The 18,512-nt window shown below is 39.9% G+C and overlaps 1 protein-coding gene across 1 annotated transcript in view; it reads right to left on the reverse strand.

Moving 5' to 3' along the window:
• DACH2 (dachshund family transcription factor 2) overlaps positions 1–18,512 on the reverse strand; it is an 829,176-nt gene that overhangs the window by 176,426 nt on the left and 634,238 nt on the right. The gene's annotated exons all lie outside the window — the stretch shown is intronic.

The raw sequence follows: 18,512 nt of genomic DNA on the forward strand, positions 1-18,512 counted from the left end.
TCTTGCTCTCACTCCCAAAGTATTTATAAGATGCAATCTGTTTACCCATAAACACAAACAAAAATCTTTAAGCCAAGCCTTATTTCTTATTTAGCTAAAAGAAACAACTACCTCTTAAATCATTATAATATATTGATGTGTTCACAGTTTCTAGCTTAATACTTTCTTCAGAAAACATAATAGTGGTCCTGGTAAGACAAGATGTAGATTCTCTAGACTCAGAATTATTGAAGAAATTAAGACTTGGAATACGTTCTACCCTGTAGTTATAAATCTTTAACATGAATGCCTATAGCTCAAATTTGAAGCCTTTGTCAATAAGGAATAACTCCCCTATCAAACGTCAACTTGTTTTCCAGTTTAATATAAATTTAAAATATTTTGAGCAGTGTCTAAAATTCTTTTTGTTTTCTTATGCAAGGTAAAATAATTTCATACATTTTAAAATTTTTAAAGAATATTTCTCAAGTATGAGTCACATTTACACTAGTGGTAACCACAAATGTGTCATAATGAAAAACATAACACATTAAAAGAGTTGTCTAGTTACAACTTATGTCTTTGAGATTTGTGAAGAAACACTTTTGACCAGAGGCTAGGGAAAGTTAGTTTGACATAATGCATGTTAACATGACTACAGTAAGGAAACCATAGGACTTTACAATGTATTTTAAACTATTGTTCTGACAGTAATCTTGCATTCTTTTGGACAGAAGCCTAGAAACCAGTAATCTTTAACATATGTTCTAAAACATCCTTGCTTATAATTTTTTCTAAACTATTACAGATTATATAAATTCTATTATTGGCAATATTTATGTTGGTTCTACACACAATAATAAACTATTAATAACATCCTTTTTTCCTCTTTGCTATTCCCTAATTTTTTGCCTCCCATATCACAACAGCAAGTGAACAACAATGAATCCATAGGAAGTATATTCAGAGGCCCCCTAAGTCGCATTCCTCAATCAACAGTAACAGTAATACAGACAAACATTCAAAACTCACATACTTGGGACAAAAAGGAGGCTAGAAGGGAGAAATAATGTTAATTGACTTGAGATACATCTCCTAGGTTAAGCAATCATGGCTGAATTAAAGACATTAACAAAAATAATTCAAGGGCAGAACAATGAAAAAAAAAAGATGCTTTTAGATATGACAGGTTTCATACAACACTAATGTGAGCATCTTAATAAATTAAAACAGTCATCAATATTTCTGCTAGATATAGCAACAAAATGAACTGCTATCAGAATTACACAAAGATTAAAAAATAGCTAGAAACTTAATTTCTGCATGGAATAAAAGAAGGGGAGCATACTCCGTATTCCCTATGGGTTCAAGGTCCCAAAGAATATTTTTAAAAAGTATTTTAAATTTTTACCCTATCACTTCACTTATGACTTACTATCTATAAAACTATAAATCTTTTTTCAGAAGCAATCTATCAAACCAAACTTTTTAATTATGAAACATTTCTCCTGTGATTATTAATTTATTAGAGCAGCCTCAAAACTGTGTAAACACTGAATTCAAAATGCCCTTCTGCACCCCCTTTTAAACTAGAAGTTTATTTTCAGTTAGCCTTCCAAAATGCATATGCATTTTATACCTTACCCATCATACAGCTTTGCTATAATAATTGCACATCCCATAATATACAATACATTAATCACTCTTTATCTTTCCCCTAAAACCTTCACTTCATGCTCAACATAAGCAACTATCAATGACTGAAATAGATTTCTAGATAAGTCTCTCATTCACCATAAACTCAAGATAATTATAAACTTAAATTCTACATGTACTCAGTGTTTTAGTAGCAAATTGATGAAACTCTAGATGAAAAGTAGCCAACTGTGCCTCCTTTAACCACTCAAACCTATCTACACTAATATAAGAGAAAGATGCTAATTGACCATGCTCTTTTCGACACTCACAAGCCAATCAGGAGTGAGTATGCAAATTAACCCAACAAAGATAGTGAGTTAATTTGCATACGAAGGCACCAAGCAGCCAGGGGTGGGGTAGGATTCAGGCAACCTACACTGCCCAGCCGCTCCGGGCCTCTGGGCAGTGTGGGAAGGTGGAAAGGCAGCTCTGGGCCGGAGTGAAGGCGGTGCCGGCAGCCAGGGGAAGGAAGACCCATTCTTGCATGAATCTTCATGTATCGGGCCTCTAGTATATATATAAAAGCCTAAATAACCATTATGGCATAATGACCAGAACAACCGGTTGCTATGATGTGCACTGACCACCAGGGGGCAGATGTTCAACACAGGAGCTGCCCCCTGGTGGTCAGTGTGCTCCCACAGGGGAAGCGCCTCTTAGCCAGAAGCCAGGCTCATGGCTGGCAAGTGCAGCTGCCACTGCAGGAGCCTCGCCCCACTCTGCGGCAGCACTACCAAGACATGGCAGCAGGCACAGCAGGCCAGGATGAGTGTAAGTGGAGCAGTGCCTGGCCCCGATTTGAGCTCCTCCCAGGTTGCCTGCCACTTGGCGCACTGCTACATCCCCCAAGGGGTCCCAGAATGCGAGAGGGTTGTCCAGCTGCCGGCTTAGGCCCAATCCCAGTGCCATTCTCTGTAGAAGGCAGTCAGTCTGAACAACTCAGTGACTCAGGGAAGTGCAGGGAACTCAGGGTGAGCCTGCCTCCCCACTTGACTCTCCCAATTGATGGTGTTCACAGGACAGACTATAGTGGTCCAGCCTGTGCATGTGTAGCAGCTGCTGAAGCTCAAGCAGCAGGCTGTGCAGCAGCAGAAGGCCATCCAGCCACAAGTCGGCAGGTGGACATCCCCTGAGGGGTCCCAGACTGCGAGAGGGCACAGGCCGGGCTGAGGGACCCCCCCCCACCCAGTGCATGAATTTCGTGCACCGGGCCTCTAGTGTTTAAATAAACCTTTATTCAATTTACACTTTCCTTAACAGTGTAATAATTTTTCCTTATTCTGTAAATATTTTCAGCATCATCCAGACACCATCTGGCTGTATTAAGGCATAAGTCTACTTAAAGTCCAATTGACAGGCAAACTAAATGCAAACTACAATTATAATAGCCCATTGACACTTTTAAAATCTAATTCATCCAACAATTCAAATGACCATGAAGGACTTAAAAGTCACACTTTCAGATCATGACCTGCAATAACTAACCGTCATTTGACTTTACTACCCTGTACTCTAAGACCGTGGTCGGCAAACTGTGGCTAGCGAGCCACATGTGGCTTTTTGGCCCCTTGAGTGTGGATCTTCCACAAAATACCATGGCCTGGGTGAGTCTATTTTGAAGAAGTGGTGTTAGAAGAAGTTTAAGTTTAAAAAATTTGGCTCTCAAAAGAAATTTCAATCGTTGTACTGTTGATATTTGGCTCTGTTGACTCTGTTGACTAAGGAGTTTGCCGACCACTACTCTAAGATAATATTTACATTACAGTACACTTGAGCAGTGACCCCACTTGATTTGCACATGCAAAGCATATGCAAATATTGAGTTATGTAAGTCAACCTTTTCCCCAAAGATGAAAACATTAAATTGAGAGCCATCAATAGTACACAACATTCCAGAAATCTGGCTCATTTAGTCAAATGGCATAAATATACATACTTTTTTTTAGTATGGTAATGAAAATAAATTCTTTTTTAAAATTACCAAAATATCTCATCTTTTTCCTGTCAACAACTCCTATAACTTTTATGTAAGTTCATCACATCACTTCTTCCTAGCCATAAAGGCTAAAAACTTCAGTAATGCTCTAATCCTTCCTCTAAAATACCACATTAATTCAATTTCCAAGTCATGTTGACCTGTGTAATATCTTGCCATTCCTACAGTCAGGCACCAATTCCATCATACCTGATTGGTACTCTGTCTTCCTGGTTGGTTTTCCTATGCTGTTTCATTTGCCTTTCCAAGTCAATTTTAAGACTTTCAGTGGCTACTTGCTGTCTCCAGAATAAAATATATAAGTACTTTAGTTTCATGTTAAATTACTTTTCTAGCTTTTATATCTCAATTTATTTATCTATGTATACTACACTCTGGCCTCACTCTCCTATGTGCAGCTCTTTACAGTTTTAATTTGCCTTAACATTCATTCTTGTCTGTCCATGCCTATCTCTGGAATCTACCTCTCTAACCCTATTTGGGGGGATATGGTAAATGTTTGCCACCTTAAAAAAATATAGACTTTCTTTGTAGAGCAGTTTTAGAATTACCCCCCAAAATCAGAAATTACAGAAACTATTTCCTCTCCACCAGCAGTTTCCCCTCTTATTAATATCTGTAACAGTGTGCTATATTTCCTACAATTGAGGTCTGAACATTGATAGATTATTAAATACAGTTCATAGTTTGCATTATGGTTCATTCTTTGCATTTCAGATTCTACAGCTTTTTTCAAATGCATAATATCATGTATATACCTAAAGTACTTATATATATTACAGTATCACATAGAATAATTCCAATGCTCTAAAATCCTAGATGCTCCACCTATTCATCCCTCCTTTCTTACCCTTGGCTTTTACTGTCACTCTGCATTTGCCTTTTCTTGAATGCCATATAGGTGGAATCATACACTATTTAGTCTTTTCAGTCTGGCTTTGTTTCACTTAACAAAATGCAATAAAGTTTAATCCAAGCCTTTTCAAATCTTTATAGCTAATTTGATTTTTTTACTAACTAGTGTTCCATAGTATGAACGTACCACAATTTGTTAACTCATTTGCCTTTGAAAAACATATTTGTTGCTTTAAACTTTTAGCAATTTTGAATAATGTTGCTGTAAACTTTGGTACGTAAATTTTTGTGTGGACATAAGTTTTCAACTCATTTGAATAAATAGGGGAAACTATTTCTGCTTTGTGAGAAACGGCCAAGAAGTTTACAATGAGGCTGTACCATTTTTGCATTCCCACCAGCAATAAGTGAGAGTCCTGTTGCTCTTAATCTTTACCAGCAATTGATGTTGAAGGATTTTTGAATATTCACTACTCCAATAGGTGTAGGGGTAAGTTGTTTTTCTTTTCAGTTAATTAATGACATATGATGAGCATATTTTCATATGATTACTTGCCATCTGTGTATCTTATTTGAAGAGGTATCTATTTATAATTTCAATTTATAAATTTGGCTAATTTTTATTTATTTATTATTTCTTAGTGTTGACTTTTAAGAGGTTTTGCAATTTTATTATCAGTCCTTTATCAAATATATGTTTCACAAAAATTTTCTCCCATGCTGTTGCTTCTCTATTTCATTTTCTTTCTTTTTTATTTATTTATATTCTTTATTGTTGAAAGTATTACATAGGTTTCCTTTTCCCCCATTGACCTCTCCCTGCCAGCTCCTTCCCCCCAGCACAAGCCATCACCAGCTTACTGTATGTGTCCATTGGTTATGCTTATATGCATGCATACAAGTCCTTTTGCTTTGATCTCTTACCCCACCCCTCACCTTACCCTGCCTTCCTTCTGAGGTTCAATGATCAGGGCTGATTGGGGGACTAGCCAGATGTGGGGAGGTGCCGCAGGAGGTTGGCTAGCCAAGGGGAGGGGCTGCAGGAGGTTGGTTGGCCTGGGGGGAGGAGCTGTGGGAGGTTGGCTGGCTGTGGGAGGGAGGAGCTACGGGAGGTTGGTCATAGGAGTGCACTGACCACCGGGGGGCATCTCCTGTATTGAATGTCTGCCCCCTGGTGGTCAGTGTGTGTCACAGTGACCAGTCATTCTGGTCGTTCAGTCATAAAGGTTGCTTAGGCTTTTATATATATACTACTAGAGGAGGCCTGGTGCATGAAAATTTATGCACTGGAGCAGGGGGTCCCTCAGCCCGGCTTGCCCCCTCTCACAGTCTGGGAGCCCTCAGGGGCGTGAGGCAGCCCAGCCGTCAGGGGAAGGCAACGCCCCATCATACCTCTGCTGCTGCCACTGCCGGCAGCGCAAGCCTCGGCCGGCCCTGGTTACCTGAGCCTTGGGCAGCCTTGGGCAGCTGGGAAGCCACCATCCAAGGCTTGCATGCACCTCGGATGTTGGCTGGGAAGCTGCCATCTGAGGCTTGCCTGTACCCTGGGCCGACCCTGGGTGGCTGGGGGGCTGAGAGGACTTGGGGACACCGGAGGCATGCATGCAGAGCTGAGGGGACTCAGTGCTGCTATCTTGTGGCTGTGGACGCCACCATTTTTGAGGGCGTGGCAGGCAATTAGTATATTCCCTCCTTATTGGCTGTTGGTGCCACCATCTTTGTGAGGGTGTGATTGTCAATTAGCATATCCCCTCTTTATTAGATAGGACTAGTGGACTAGTGCATGAAATTCATGCATATTCAAAGGGGATTAATTAGAGAAAATATTTTAATATTGCTATTTGCCCTTTCTCTATAATAGAAGTGTCAGAGATGAAAGAAAATTAGTAAAATGTATATGAAAATCTTCCTCCTGTCAGAGTCTGGGGCGTGTCACAGGACCCAGAGTAAAGTCCCCACCCAACCATGGCAACTCAAAATCATTGGAGACCCAGACCCAGCCAGCCACACCCCCATTGGGCTAGATCCAGACTCGGCTGGCCCTACCCTTGTCAAGCCCCGCCAGGTGGGGGGCGCAGCCTCAGGCCCCCATCCTGGTGCTGAGTAGGGATGCAGCCTCAGGTCCCCTGGCCCAGTGCTGGGGCAGGAGGCATGGCCTGAGGTCTCCTGTCAAGCCCTGCTGGGTAGGGGGCGTGGCTTGAGGTCCCCCTGCCTGGCACTGGGCAGGGGACACAACGTCAGGTTCCCCAGCCCGGTGCTGGGGGGGGGGGGCACTGCCTGAGGTCCCTGGTCAAACCCTGCTAGGCAGGAAGTGTGGCCTGAGGTCCCCTGTCAAGCCCCACCGGGTAGTGGGTGTAACCGCAGATCCTCTGTCCCGGCCCAGCGCTACGCAGCCTCAGGTCCCTGCTGATTGCTCGTTAAGGCTCATTATGGGAATTCGGCCTCCACTCTGGGTGCAGCCATCTTGTGTTATGGAAACCCTGCCTCCACAGTGGGTGCTGCCATCTTGTGTTACAGAAACCCCCGCCTTTGCTGTGAGGGCCACCATCTTTGTGATGCTGTGATGGTCAATTTGCATATACCCTCTTTATTATATAGAATGGGCCCAGTGCACAAATTTGTGCACCTTGAAAGGAACAGTGGACATAGGGGTGGGTCTTGGCATATCCTCTCTACCCCCATCTGGCCCCTTCCGCTGTGGCTCCCAGTCCCCTATCTGCAGGCAGCCCTATCCCCACTCCCACGCTCTGACAGCACTGGCTCCGCTCACACCCACTGATAGCATAGAGCTATTGGGTCGGCGCCAGCAGCAGGTGTGAGCAGGGCTGGCGCTGGCAGTCGGTGCAAGCAGCAGCTGCTTCCCCAATTGGCCCTCAGGAGCAGGGGAAAGTGGAGAATCCCTCAGGGGTGATCGAGCTGGCAGCTTCCACTCGCACCTCTGCCCAGCACTGGTGCTGATCGCTTGGCGCCATCAGCAGGTACACGTGGTGGCTCCTGTGCCGGCAGTGGGTGCAAGCGGGGCAGGCACCAGCAGCAGGTGCAAGCACCGGGCGGGACCGTGGCACATGGGAGCAAAGAATTTTCAGTAACCACCAGAGGTTCACCCTGATGACAGCAAGCAGTGCCCCACCTTGGTCTGGAGCCCCTGCACACCTGATCTACCATCCCACCATAGCTGACGCCCACCATATTCTACGCTCTGCCACCCGTTGCCAACACCTGCCATGTTATGCGTGTGCTCCCTAGTGGTCAGCACACATCATAGCAACCTGTTGTTCAGTTGTTCCTCAGTTTGGTCTATTTGCATATTAGCCTTTTATTATATAGAAAGATGTATGTTGCACTTATTTATTTATTTAATATTTTTTACTGATCTCAAAGAGAAAGGGAGCGAAAGAGATATAAACATCAATGATGAGATAAAATCATTGATCAGCTGCCTCCTGCATGCCCCACACTGGGGATTGAGCCAGCAACCAGGGCTAGAACTGTGAGCTCCTAGTTCACAGGTCAATTCCCAACTACTGAACCACACTTGCAGGCCTGTATGTTGCATTTAAATAATGGCAGAGACATCAACATCACAGGTCACTTGAGCACATGGGACAATCTATGCTTTTAGTTGGTATATTTAGTACCATCATATTTAAAGTGATTACTTATAATTGGATAAGGAACTATCATAATTGTTATTGTTTCCTATTCACTGTCCTTCTTAAAAAAATATTGTCTTCCACACCTTTGTTACTTTCTCTAGTGTTAAGTGAGCATTTTATATGATTCCTTTTTCTGTTGTCTCTTATCATATTAATTATGCTTCCTTTAAAATATTTAAGTGGTTTTCCTGGAGTTGTCAGTATACATTTACAACTTATGTAAACCCACTTTTAAATAACATTATACCCCTTCATGTGCAGTTCAAGTGCCTTAGAGCAGAGTATTTTCTAATTCTTCCCTCCTGTTCCTTATAATGTTGCTGTCATACCATTCATCAATAAGGTACAATCATTCAATACATTGTTGTTATTATTATTTTGGACAGAATTGTATTTGTTAGATTAATTTAGAATAAGAAAAATATATATTACTAGAGGCCTGGTGCATGAAATTTGTGCACGGGGGTGTGTGTCCCTCAGCTCAGCCTGCACTCTCTACAATCTGGGACCCCTCGAGGAATGTCCGACTGCCCATTTAGGCCTCATCCCGGTAAGATTGGGCCTAAATGGGCAGTTGGACATCCCTCTCACAATCCAGGTCTGCTGGCTCCCAACTGCTCACCTGCCTGCCTTCCTGATTGCCCCTAACTGCTTCTGCCTGCCAGCCTGATCACCCCCTAACCATTCCCCTGCCAGCCTTATTGATGCCTAACTGCTCCCCTGCCAGCCTGTTTGCCCCTAACTGCCCTCCCTACAGGCCTGGTCCCCTCCCCAAGTGCTCTCCCCTGCATGCTTGATTGCCCCCAATTGCCCTCCCTTGCAGGCCTGGTCCCTCCAAACTTCCCTCCTCTGCAGGCCTGATCCCTCCCAACTGCCCTCCCCTGCTGGCAATCTTGTGGTGGCCATCTTGTGTCCACATGGCAGTAGCCATCTTGTGTGTTGGAATGATGGTCAATTTGCACATTACTCTTTTATTAGATAGGATATAGGCCTGGTGCACAGGTGGGGGCCAGTTGGTTTGCCCTGAAGGGTGTCCTGGATCAGGGTGGGGGTTCCCTTGGGGTGTGGAGTGGCCTGGACGAGGGGCCTGTGGTGGTTTGCAGGCCGGCCATGGCCCCCGGTGACCCAAGCAGAGGCCCTGGTATCTGGGATTTACTTATCTTCTATAATTGAAACTTTGTAGCCTTGAGCAGAGGCCTGGGCTGGCGAGGGTGTGCAGGAAGCTTGGCTTCCTCCATTGCTGGGGAAACCCAAACCTCCTGTTCGCTCCATGACCACAGCCATTTTTGTTGGGATTTATTTATCTTCTATAATTGAAACTTTGTAGCCTTGAGCAGAGGCCTGGGAGGTCCAGGGTGTGCAGGAAGCTTGGCTTCCTCCATTGCCGGGGAAACCCAAGCCTCCTGCTTGCTCTGTGGCTGCAGACATCTTGGTTGGGTTAATTTGCATATTACTCTTTTATTAGATAGGATATACCTTAATTGTTTTTAATTTTGAAAACTTTCCCCCCACCTTAGCTGGTTTATCTCAGTGGATAGAGCATCTGCCTTGGGACTGAAGGGTCCCACGTTCTATTCTGGCCCAGGGCATGTACCTAGGTTGCAGGCTCCATCCATGTCCCTGGTTGCGATGCATGCAGGAGGCAACAAATTGATGTCTCTCACTCATCATTGATGTTTCTATCACTCTCTCCCTCTCTCTTCCTCTCTGACATCAATAAAAATCTTATATAATAAAGAGCTAATATGCTAATTAGACCAGACAGCAGAACAACCTTCAGAAATGACCTTCTGGAATGAACTTTCGTAACTACCTTCTGGAATGACCAGTGGGCGGGGGGCAGGATCATGGGGCTATGAGGCAGCCGGGGCCACGAGGTCCGAGGCAGCTGGGCCTGTGAGGGCCGAGCCCCTTGCACAAATTTTGTGCATCAGGCCTCTCGTATATATATATAAAAAAATTTCTCCCCAGTTTTATTAAGAAATAATTGGCATACATCACTCTGTAAGTTTAAGGCATACAACATGATGGTTTGGTTTATATATATTGTGAAATGATTACCAAAATCAGTTCAGCTAACATCCACCTACTCATATAAATACAGTAAAAAGAAAAGAAAGAAGAAAAGAGGAAAAAAGTTGTCCTTGTGATGAGAACACTTAGCATTTACTCTCTTAACAACTTTCCCATATATATTATACAGCACTGTAAACAATAGTCATCAAATTGTACATTACATCCTTACTTATTCATTTTATAACTGGAAGTTTGTACCTTTTGACCACCTTCCTCCAATTCCTCCTCTTTTACCTCCACTTCTGGTAACCACAATTCTGATGTCTTTTTATATAATATTTTTTCAGATTCCATATATAAGTGATGTCATATAGATCATACAGTATTTTTCTTTCTTATTTCACTTATCATAATGCTTTCAATGTCCATTCCTGTTATTACAAATGGTAATATCTCCCTGTTTTTTAATGGCTGAATAATATTCCAGTGTGTGTGTGTGTGTGTGTGTGTGTGTGTGTGTGTGTGTGTGTGGCGGGGGTGTGCTATGACCTCTTTATCCATTGAATCATTGATGAACAATTAGGGTTTTTCCATGTCTGAGCTTTTGTAAATAATGCTTATATGAACATGAAGGTGCAGATATGTTTTTGAGTTAATGTTTTTGTTACCTTTGGATATAGTCCCAGAAATAGAATTGCTCGATCATCTGGTTGTATTATTTTAATTTTTTGAGGATTCTCCACATTGTTTTTCATAGTGGCTGTACCAATTTTCAATCCCATCAACAGTGCACAAGGTTTCCCATTCTCCACATCCATGCCAGCATTTGGTATCCCTTGTCTTTTTGATGATGGCCATTTAACAAATTGAGATAATATCTCATTCTTTTTAAATTTGCATAATCTTAATTACTAGTGATGTGGAGTATCTCTTCATGTACTTGGACTTTCATATATAATTTTTGGAGAAATGTCTATTCAGTTCTTTGACAATTTTAAAATGAGGATATTGAGTTATATGAGTTCTTTATACATTTTTGGATATTAAGTCCTTATAAAAAATATGTCTTGTCAATATTTTTCCACATTCCATAGATTGTCCTTTCATTTTGTTGATGGTTTCTTTTGTTGTGCAGGAGATTTTTAGTTTGATGTAGGCCCATTGTTTATTTTGTAGCTTGTGCTTTAGGTGTGATTTCCAAAATGTTATTTCCAAGATCTATGTCAAGGATATTTTTGCCTCTATGTTTTCTTCTAGGAGTTCCATGATATTAGGTGTAATATTTAAATTTTTGATCCATTTTGAGATAAATTATATGAGTGGTGTGAAATTGGGATCAATTTTTATTCTTTCATATGTGAATATTCAATATTTCTAACACCAGTTATTAAAGAGATATTTTCTCCATTGAGTATTCTTAGCTTCCTTGTCAAATATCAGTTGAACATATTTGCCTGTATTTATTTCTGGACTCTTGATTCTATTCCACTTGTCTATTTGTCTGTTTATATGCTAGTACCATACTCTTTTGATGACTATTGCTTAAGAGTGTAACTTGAAATCAGGAAATGTGATGCGTCCTACTTTGCTCTTATTTCTCAGTATATATTTGTCTATTCAAGGTCTTTGTGATTCCATATATATTTCAGGAGTGTTTTTTTCTAATTCTGTAATAAATGCCATTAAAATCTTGATAGAGAGTGCATTGAATCTATAGATGGCTTCAGGTAGTATTGACATTTTAATCATACTAACTTTTCCAATCAATGTATACGGGATACTTTTCCACTTATTTGTCTTTTTCATTTTGTTTCATCAGTGATTTACAGTTTTCAGGGTAGAGATATTTCACCTCTTTAGCTAAATTTATTCCTAAGTATTTTATTATTTTGGTGCTATTATAAATGGAATTAATTTCTGTAATATATTTTTCAGATAATTTGTTATTAGCATATAGAAACTATTGATTTTTGTATGTTAATTTTGTATACTATAATTTTATTGAATCCCTTGGTAAGCTCAATGTAGAAAATATAGAAAATCATTTTTTAAAATCATGTCATTATGTTATATGCACTCCTATGCTCATAGCAGACTTATTTACAATAGCTAAGATCTGGAAACAGACCAAGTGCCAACCAATAAATGAATGGATAAAAAACAAACAAACTGTGGTGCATTTACATAATGAATTGCTATGCAGCTGTAAAAAATAAGAATATCTTACCCTTTCAGACAGCATAGAGGGACCTGGAAAGTATTATGCTAAGTGAAGTAAGCCAGTCAGAGAAAGACAAGTATCACATGATCTCACTTATATGTGAAATCTAATGAACAAAATAAACTGATGAATAGACTCAGAGACATTGAAACATGCAAGAAATGGAAGTATTTCAGAGGGAAGTGGAGGAGGCTGGAAGAGATTAGCCAAAGAATTTATGTGCATATATGCACTGAAGGGCTGAGGAGGGGGCAGGATAGGGTGCAGGGAGTCAACAGGGGGAAAACATTGGAGAACATAATGCTAAGTGAAATAAGCCAGTCAATGAAAGAAAAATACCACATGATCTCACTCATTTATGGATAGTAAAGAACATTATAAAGTGATGAACAAAAAGATAGATACAGAGACAGTAAAGCATCAAACAGACTTTCAAACTACAGGGGGAAAGTTAGGGAGAGGTGGGGGAGTTATGAAATCAAACGAAGGACTTGTATGCATGCATATAAGCATAAACAATGGACTCAAAACTCTGGGGGGTGAGGGCATGAATGGGTGTGGGGTGGGGGAGGGTAATGGTAAGATATGTACACATATAATACCTCAATAAAAAAAATAAAATAAAAAATAAATAAATAAAAATAACAAAAAAAAAAACCAAGGGGAAAACAGGGACATCTGTAATACTTTCAACAATAAAGATAATTTAAAAAAAAGAAAATCATGTCATCTGCAATATAAAATAATTTCACTTCTACCTTTTCAATTATAATACTTTCTTGTCTAATTGCTCTAGCTAGGACTTCCAGTACTACATTGAATAGCAGTGATAAGAGTGGGCACCTTTGTCTTGTTCCTGACCTTAGAGAAAAATCTTTCCACATTTCACCATTGAATACATTAGCTGTGGGTTTGTCACATATGGTCTTCATTATGTTGAAATTTGTTCCTTCTATGACTAATTTGTAAAGAGTTATAATCAAGAATAGATGTTGAACTTTGTCAAATGACTTTTATGTGTTTATTGAAATGATCAAATGATTCTTTTCTTTCATTCAGTTAATGTAAAGTATCACATTGATTTGCATATGCTGAACCATCCTTGCATTCCTTGGATAAATTTTTAATGTGCTGCTGAATTCAATTTGCTGGTATTTTATTAAAAAAATTATATGTGTATTTTTCAGGAATATTGGTTTATTTTTTTCCAGTTGTATCTTTTTCTGATATTAATATCAGGATAATGCTTGCTTCATAAAATGAGTTTGGGAATGTCCCCTCCTTTCAATTTTTTGAAGAGTTTGAGAATTATTGGTGTTAATTATTTTTTAAATATATGGTAAAATTCACTATTGAAGCCATATGTTCCTGGGCTTTTCTCATTTGAGATGTTTTTTATTATTGATTAAATTTCCTTACCAGTAATTGGTTTATTCATATTTTTTTTCTTTCTGATTCAGACTTTTTGAGTTGTAGTTTTACTTTAATGTATTCATTCTGTAACACTCTTCCTCTCTTTATGTATATCTAAGTTTCTGACCTATATCATTGTCCTTCTCTCTGAAGACATTCTTTTAACATTTAGTACAGGGCAGATCAACTGGTACAGTTACAAATTTCCTCAGCTTTTATTTGACTGAAAATATATTTCTTATTTACTTTAAAAAATAAATTTCACTGGATACAGAATTATAGGTTGGTGGGTATTTTTTCTTTCAACACTACATATTTCATATCACTCTATTCTTGCTTACTTGGTTTCTGAAGATAAGTACAATGTGATTATTATCTTTGTTCCTATATGGGTAAGGAAGGTTTTTCTCTCTCTGTCTTCTTTCAAGATATTCTCCTTGTTTTTCATTTCCCAGTTTGACTATAATCTATATAAAGATAGATAGATCTATGTCTATCTATCCATCCATATAGCTATAGCTATGGATATATGTTAATGTTTTCTGAGTCTCCTGTATCTGTGATTTAATATATCTTGTTAATTTTGGGGAAATTTTGAGTTATTGTTACTTTATTTTTAAAAAAAGATTTTTAAATTGATTTTTTAGAGAGAGAAGGGAAAGGGACAGAGAGAGAGAGAAACATAATGTGAGAGCAGAATATCAATTGGCTGCCTCCTGCAAGTCTTCCACCAGGGATCAAGCCTGTAACTGGGGCATGTGCCCTGACAGGGAATCAAACTCGCAACCATTCTGTGCATGGGACGATGCCCATCCAATTGAGCCACACCAGCAAGGGTAAGTCATTATTACTTTAAATAGTTTTTCTGTTACATATTCTTATTCTTGTTCTGGTATCCCCATTACATATTTTATACTACACCTTTTGTAATTGCCACATAGTTCTTGGATATTCTGTTCTTTTTTTTTTGTTTTCATTCATATTTTTTGCTTGGTTTTTCAGTTGGGACTTTTGATTGACATATCTACAAAGTTAAAAATTATTTGCTAAAACATGTCCAGTGTACTGATGGGCACATAAAAAGCATTGATCATTTTTTGGGCAATTTTTTTTCAGAAATATTATATTTATTTTTTAACTCTTAATTGTGAGAGTATTATAGATGTCCCTCCTTTTGTCCCCCATTGCCTCCTTCCACCCAGATCCCACCCTGCCATAGGCCTTCACCATTCTATTTATTGTTTGTGTGCATGGATAATGCATGTATGTATGTAAATTTTTGGTTAATCTGTCCTCGCCCCTCCCCCTTCCCTCTGAGATTCGATTCATCAGTCTTTTCCCTGCCTCTGGCTCTACTTTATTTATTTTGTTCATTAGATTCTGTGTTCATTTATTTTTATTGTTAGATTCAATTGCTGATAGTTATGTATTTATTGCCATTGTATTATTAATATTTTTAAATCTTTTTTTCTTCTTAATCTTCTTCTTAAAGAAGACCCTTTAACATTGCATATAATACTAGTTTGGTCATGAAAACTCTTTTAGCTTTTTCTTGTCTGTGAAATTATTTATCTGACCTTCAATTCTAAATGATAGCTTTGCTGGGAAGAGTAATCTTGGTTGTAGGTCTTTGCCTTCTATCACTTGGAATATATATTTGCTGGTACTCCCTTCTGGCCTGCAAAGTTTCTGTTGAGAAATCAGCTGATAGTTGTATGGGCGCTCCCTTATAGGTAACTAACTGCTTTTTTCTTGCTACTTTTAAGATTTTATCTTTGTCTTTAAACTTTGGCATTTTAATTATGATGTATCTTGGTATGGGCCTCTTTGGGTTCATCTTGTTTGGGATTCTCTGTGCTTCCTGGACTTGTAGGACTATTTATTTCACCAGGTAAGGGAAGTTTTCTGTCATTATTTCTTCAACTAGGTTTTCAATTTCATGCTCCCTATCTTCTCCTTCCAGCACGCCTTTGATGCAAATGTTGGAACACTTGAAGTTTTCCCAGAGGCTCCTTATACTATGTTTATATTTTGGGATTCTTTTTTTTTCTCTCTCTCCTGATTGGGTGTATTTTGTTTCCTCATATTTCAAATTCTTGAAGTCCTGTATTCTACTATTGAGTACCTGTAAATTATTATTTTTTCAATTAGCTTCATTTCTGACTGGTCCTTGTTTATGTTTTTAATATTCTCACTGAGTTCCTTGACATTCTCACTAAGTTCCTTGAAGGTATCGTTAGGTTCCTTTAGAATTCTTATAACTATTGTTTTGAACTCTCTATCTGGTAGTTTTCTTGCTTCCATTCCATTTAGTTCTTTTTTTCTGGAGATTTCTCCTTTTCTCTCATTTGTGACATTTTTTTCTCTCCAAATTTTGGCTACTTACCAGTGTTTGTTACTATATGTTATGTACATTTTCTATGTCTCCTAGACTTTGTACAGTCACCTTGTGTAGTGGGTATCCTATAGGACTTGTGGCTCAGCCTCCCCAGTCACCTGAGCTGGGCACTCCAGTGTGTGCCCCAGTGTGAGGTGTGTGCACTGTCTTATTATAGTTGAGCCTTGATTGAATTTGGACTACTGGGAGGGGTTGACATACAGGCCAATTGGTTGTAGGGATTGGGTATGATTACAGCAGAAGAGATGCTGTGCAGGAGCCGATCCTGTGGTACAGAATTTGCTTCAGTTGCGCCTTGGTGCTCACTGAGTCTTCCCCTTGAGTGTGTTACTCCTGGACTTTGATCATTTGTAATCTGGCAAATGAACTCAGGTTGAAGTTGACCACTAGGTGGACTGTCTCTGGGGCCTCCTGGAAGGTGCAAAGTAAGCTTCTGTTTGTGCCCTGACTGGGGCCACCCAGCATGAATTACAAGGTAATATGCAATTGGCTGCTGCTTATATTGATCTTGGAAGTACCCAGGAGAGAACAAGCTCTGAACCTGGCTGTGCTGCCACCAGTGCTGGGCCCGGGGCAACTTGTTGGGATATAAGAAGCATGCTGACACCACATGATGCTTGTTTTGGAGATTTTAGGAAAGTCCAACAAGAGAGACCAGTTGTATGGAAAAGCCACTGGAAATGGCTTAAATGAGCCTATAATTAGGCAGGGGTGGAATTTCAGGACATCATCAGGGTGGGTTGAAAAGTGTGAGCCAGGTTGATGGAGATTAAGATATGGCAGCCTATCGGCTCTGTGGGGGGAAGGACTCAGCAAAGGAACACTAGCCTCTGCTAGCACTTCTGTCTGGGGGAAAGCTGCCCCTCCAGCTCTTGCCTTGACTCCAGGCAAGCTAGTTCCTCCCTGAATGTCCCAGGTTCCTTTCAAGCTGCTGCTCAAGCACTGGAACTCAGAGGGAGTGGTTTTGTGTAAGATGAACTGCCTGGGACTCCTGCAGCCTCTGTGTCACTCAGCCACAATCCTCACTGTTTTTTAGAAACCAAAGCTGTGAGGAGTTCACTTCCTGGCACTAGAAACCTGGGATGGGGGGGTGGTGTGGGGTAGGGAACCCTTGCTCTTCACAGGAAGTCTCCACAGCTAAGATATCCCTCCTGATTTTAAACTGCCACATGTGGGTGTGGGATCAGCCAGTTCAAAATTATGTCCCACGTCGCCTTCCCTCCTATCAGTCTCCACGTGCTTCTTCTTTAGTTCCCTAGTTGTAGGACTTCCGTTCAGCTAGATTTCAGGTAGTTTTGAATGATTTTTATTCTATATTTTAGTTATAAATTTTGGTGTGGTTTTGTTAGGCAGCGATTATCCAACGCTGTTATCTTGAGAAAGCTGTTGGACAATTTTTTATTTACAAAATGTTCTTTTTATTCTTGGAATTTCCACCTTTAAATTTCATCTGTTTTTGTATATTTCCTAGTTTTTTTTTCATTCTATCGGTATATTTATTATTGTTAAATTAAATTCTAGGTTTGATAATTTGAATATCTGCTCTAATTTTGGTTTAAATGATTGCTTTATCTCTTCAGACTGTGTGATTTTTTTGCCTTTCTATAATTTTTAATTTTTTTGTTTACAGCCAATAATGATGTAGTGAGGAAAGGTAACTGAGATATACAGGCCTTTAGTGTAAGGTTTTATGGTTATCTGGCTGATAGTCTGTGTTTCCTGTTTGCTGTAGCTGTTGTATTAATAGCTGTAATAGCCTTCCCCCACCACTGTTTTTCATTTTCCATAGAGAATCCATATTAAATAGAACCTGAGGTTTCCATTTTAATTCACTATTATTATACAGAGTCATATTGTGGAGATGGTAAAATGTGTAGGGAGGATAAGCATTTTATAATTTTATTATTAGTCTCAGTCTCTTAGAGAGTCTGTGTCCTTAACGCTATAACTTTCACAAGTGCTATTCAACATTTTCCTTTTTAGGTGATACAGAAAGGCTAGACGGACCTAGAGTTGTGTGATTCTCTTTTCACATGTGGAAGGCTACAGGGGTTGGGGCTGTGTAATTCCCTCCCCTCACATCAATTGCTACAGGATTCTGGAGTTTAGTATATCCATTTCCCTAGGTCAGCAAGGCTCTGATAATACCAATTAGTCTGGATAAAATTATTTCCTTTGAGGGTAGGCCTTTTTTAAGAAGTAGATAACACACTGGGAATACTTTGATATAGTTAATTTTCCTCCCCTTCTCCCCCGCCTCCTCCTGGCCCCCCCGCACCC

Source organism: Eptesicus fuscus, chromosome 1 (genome assembly GCF_027574615.1).
Source record: "Eptesicus fuscus isolate TK198812 chromosome 1, DD_ASM_mEF_20220401, whole genome shotgun sequence".
NCBI lineage: Eukaryota > Metazoa > Chordata > Mammalia > Chiroptera > Vespertilionidae > Eptesicus > Eptesicus fuscus.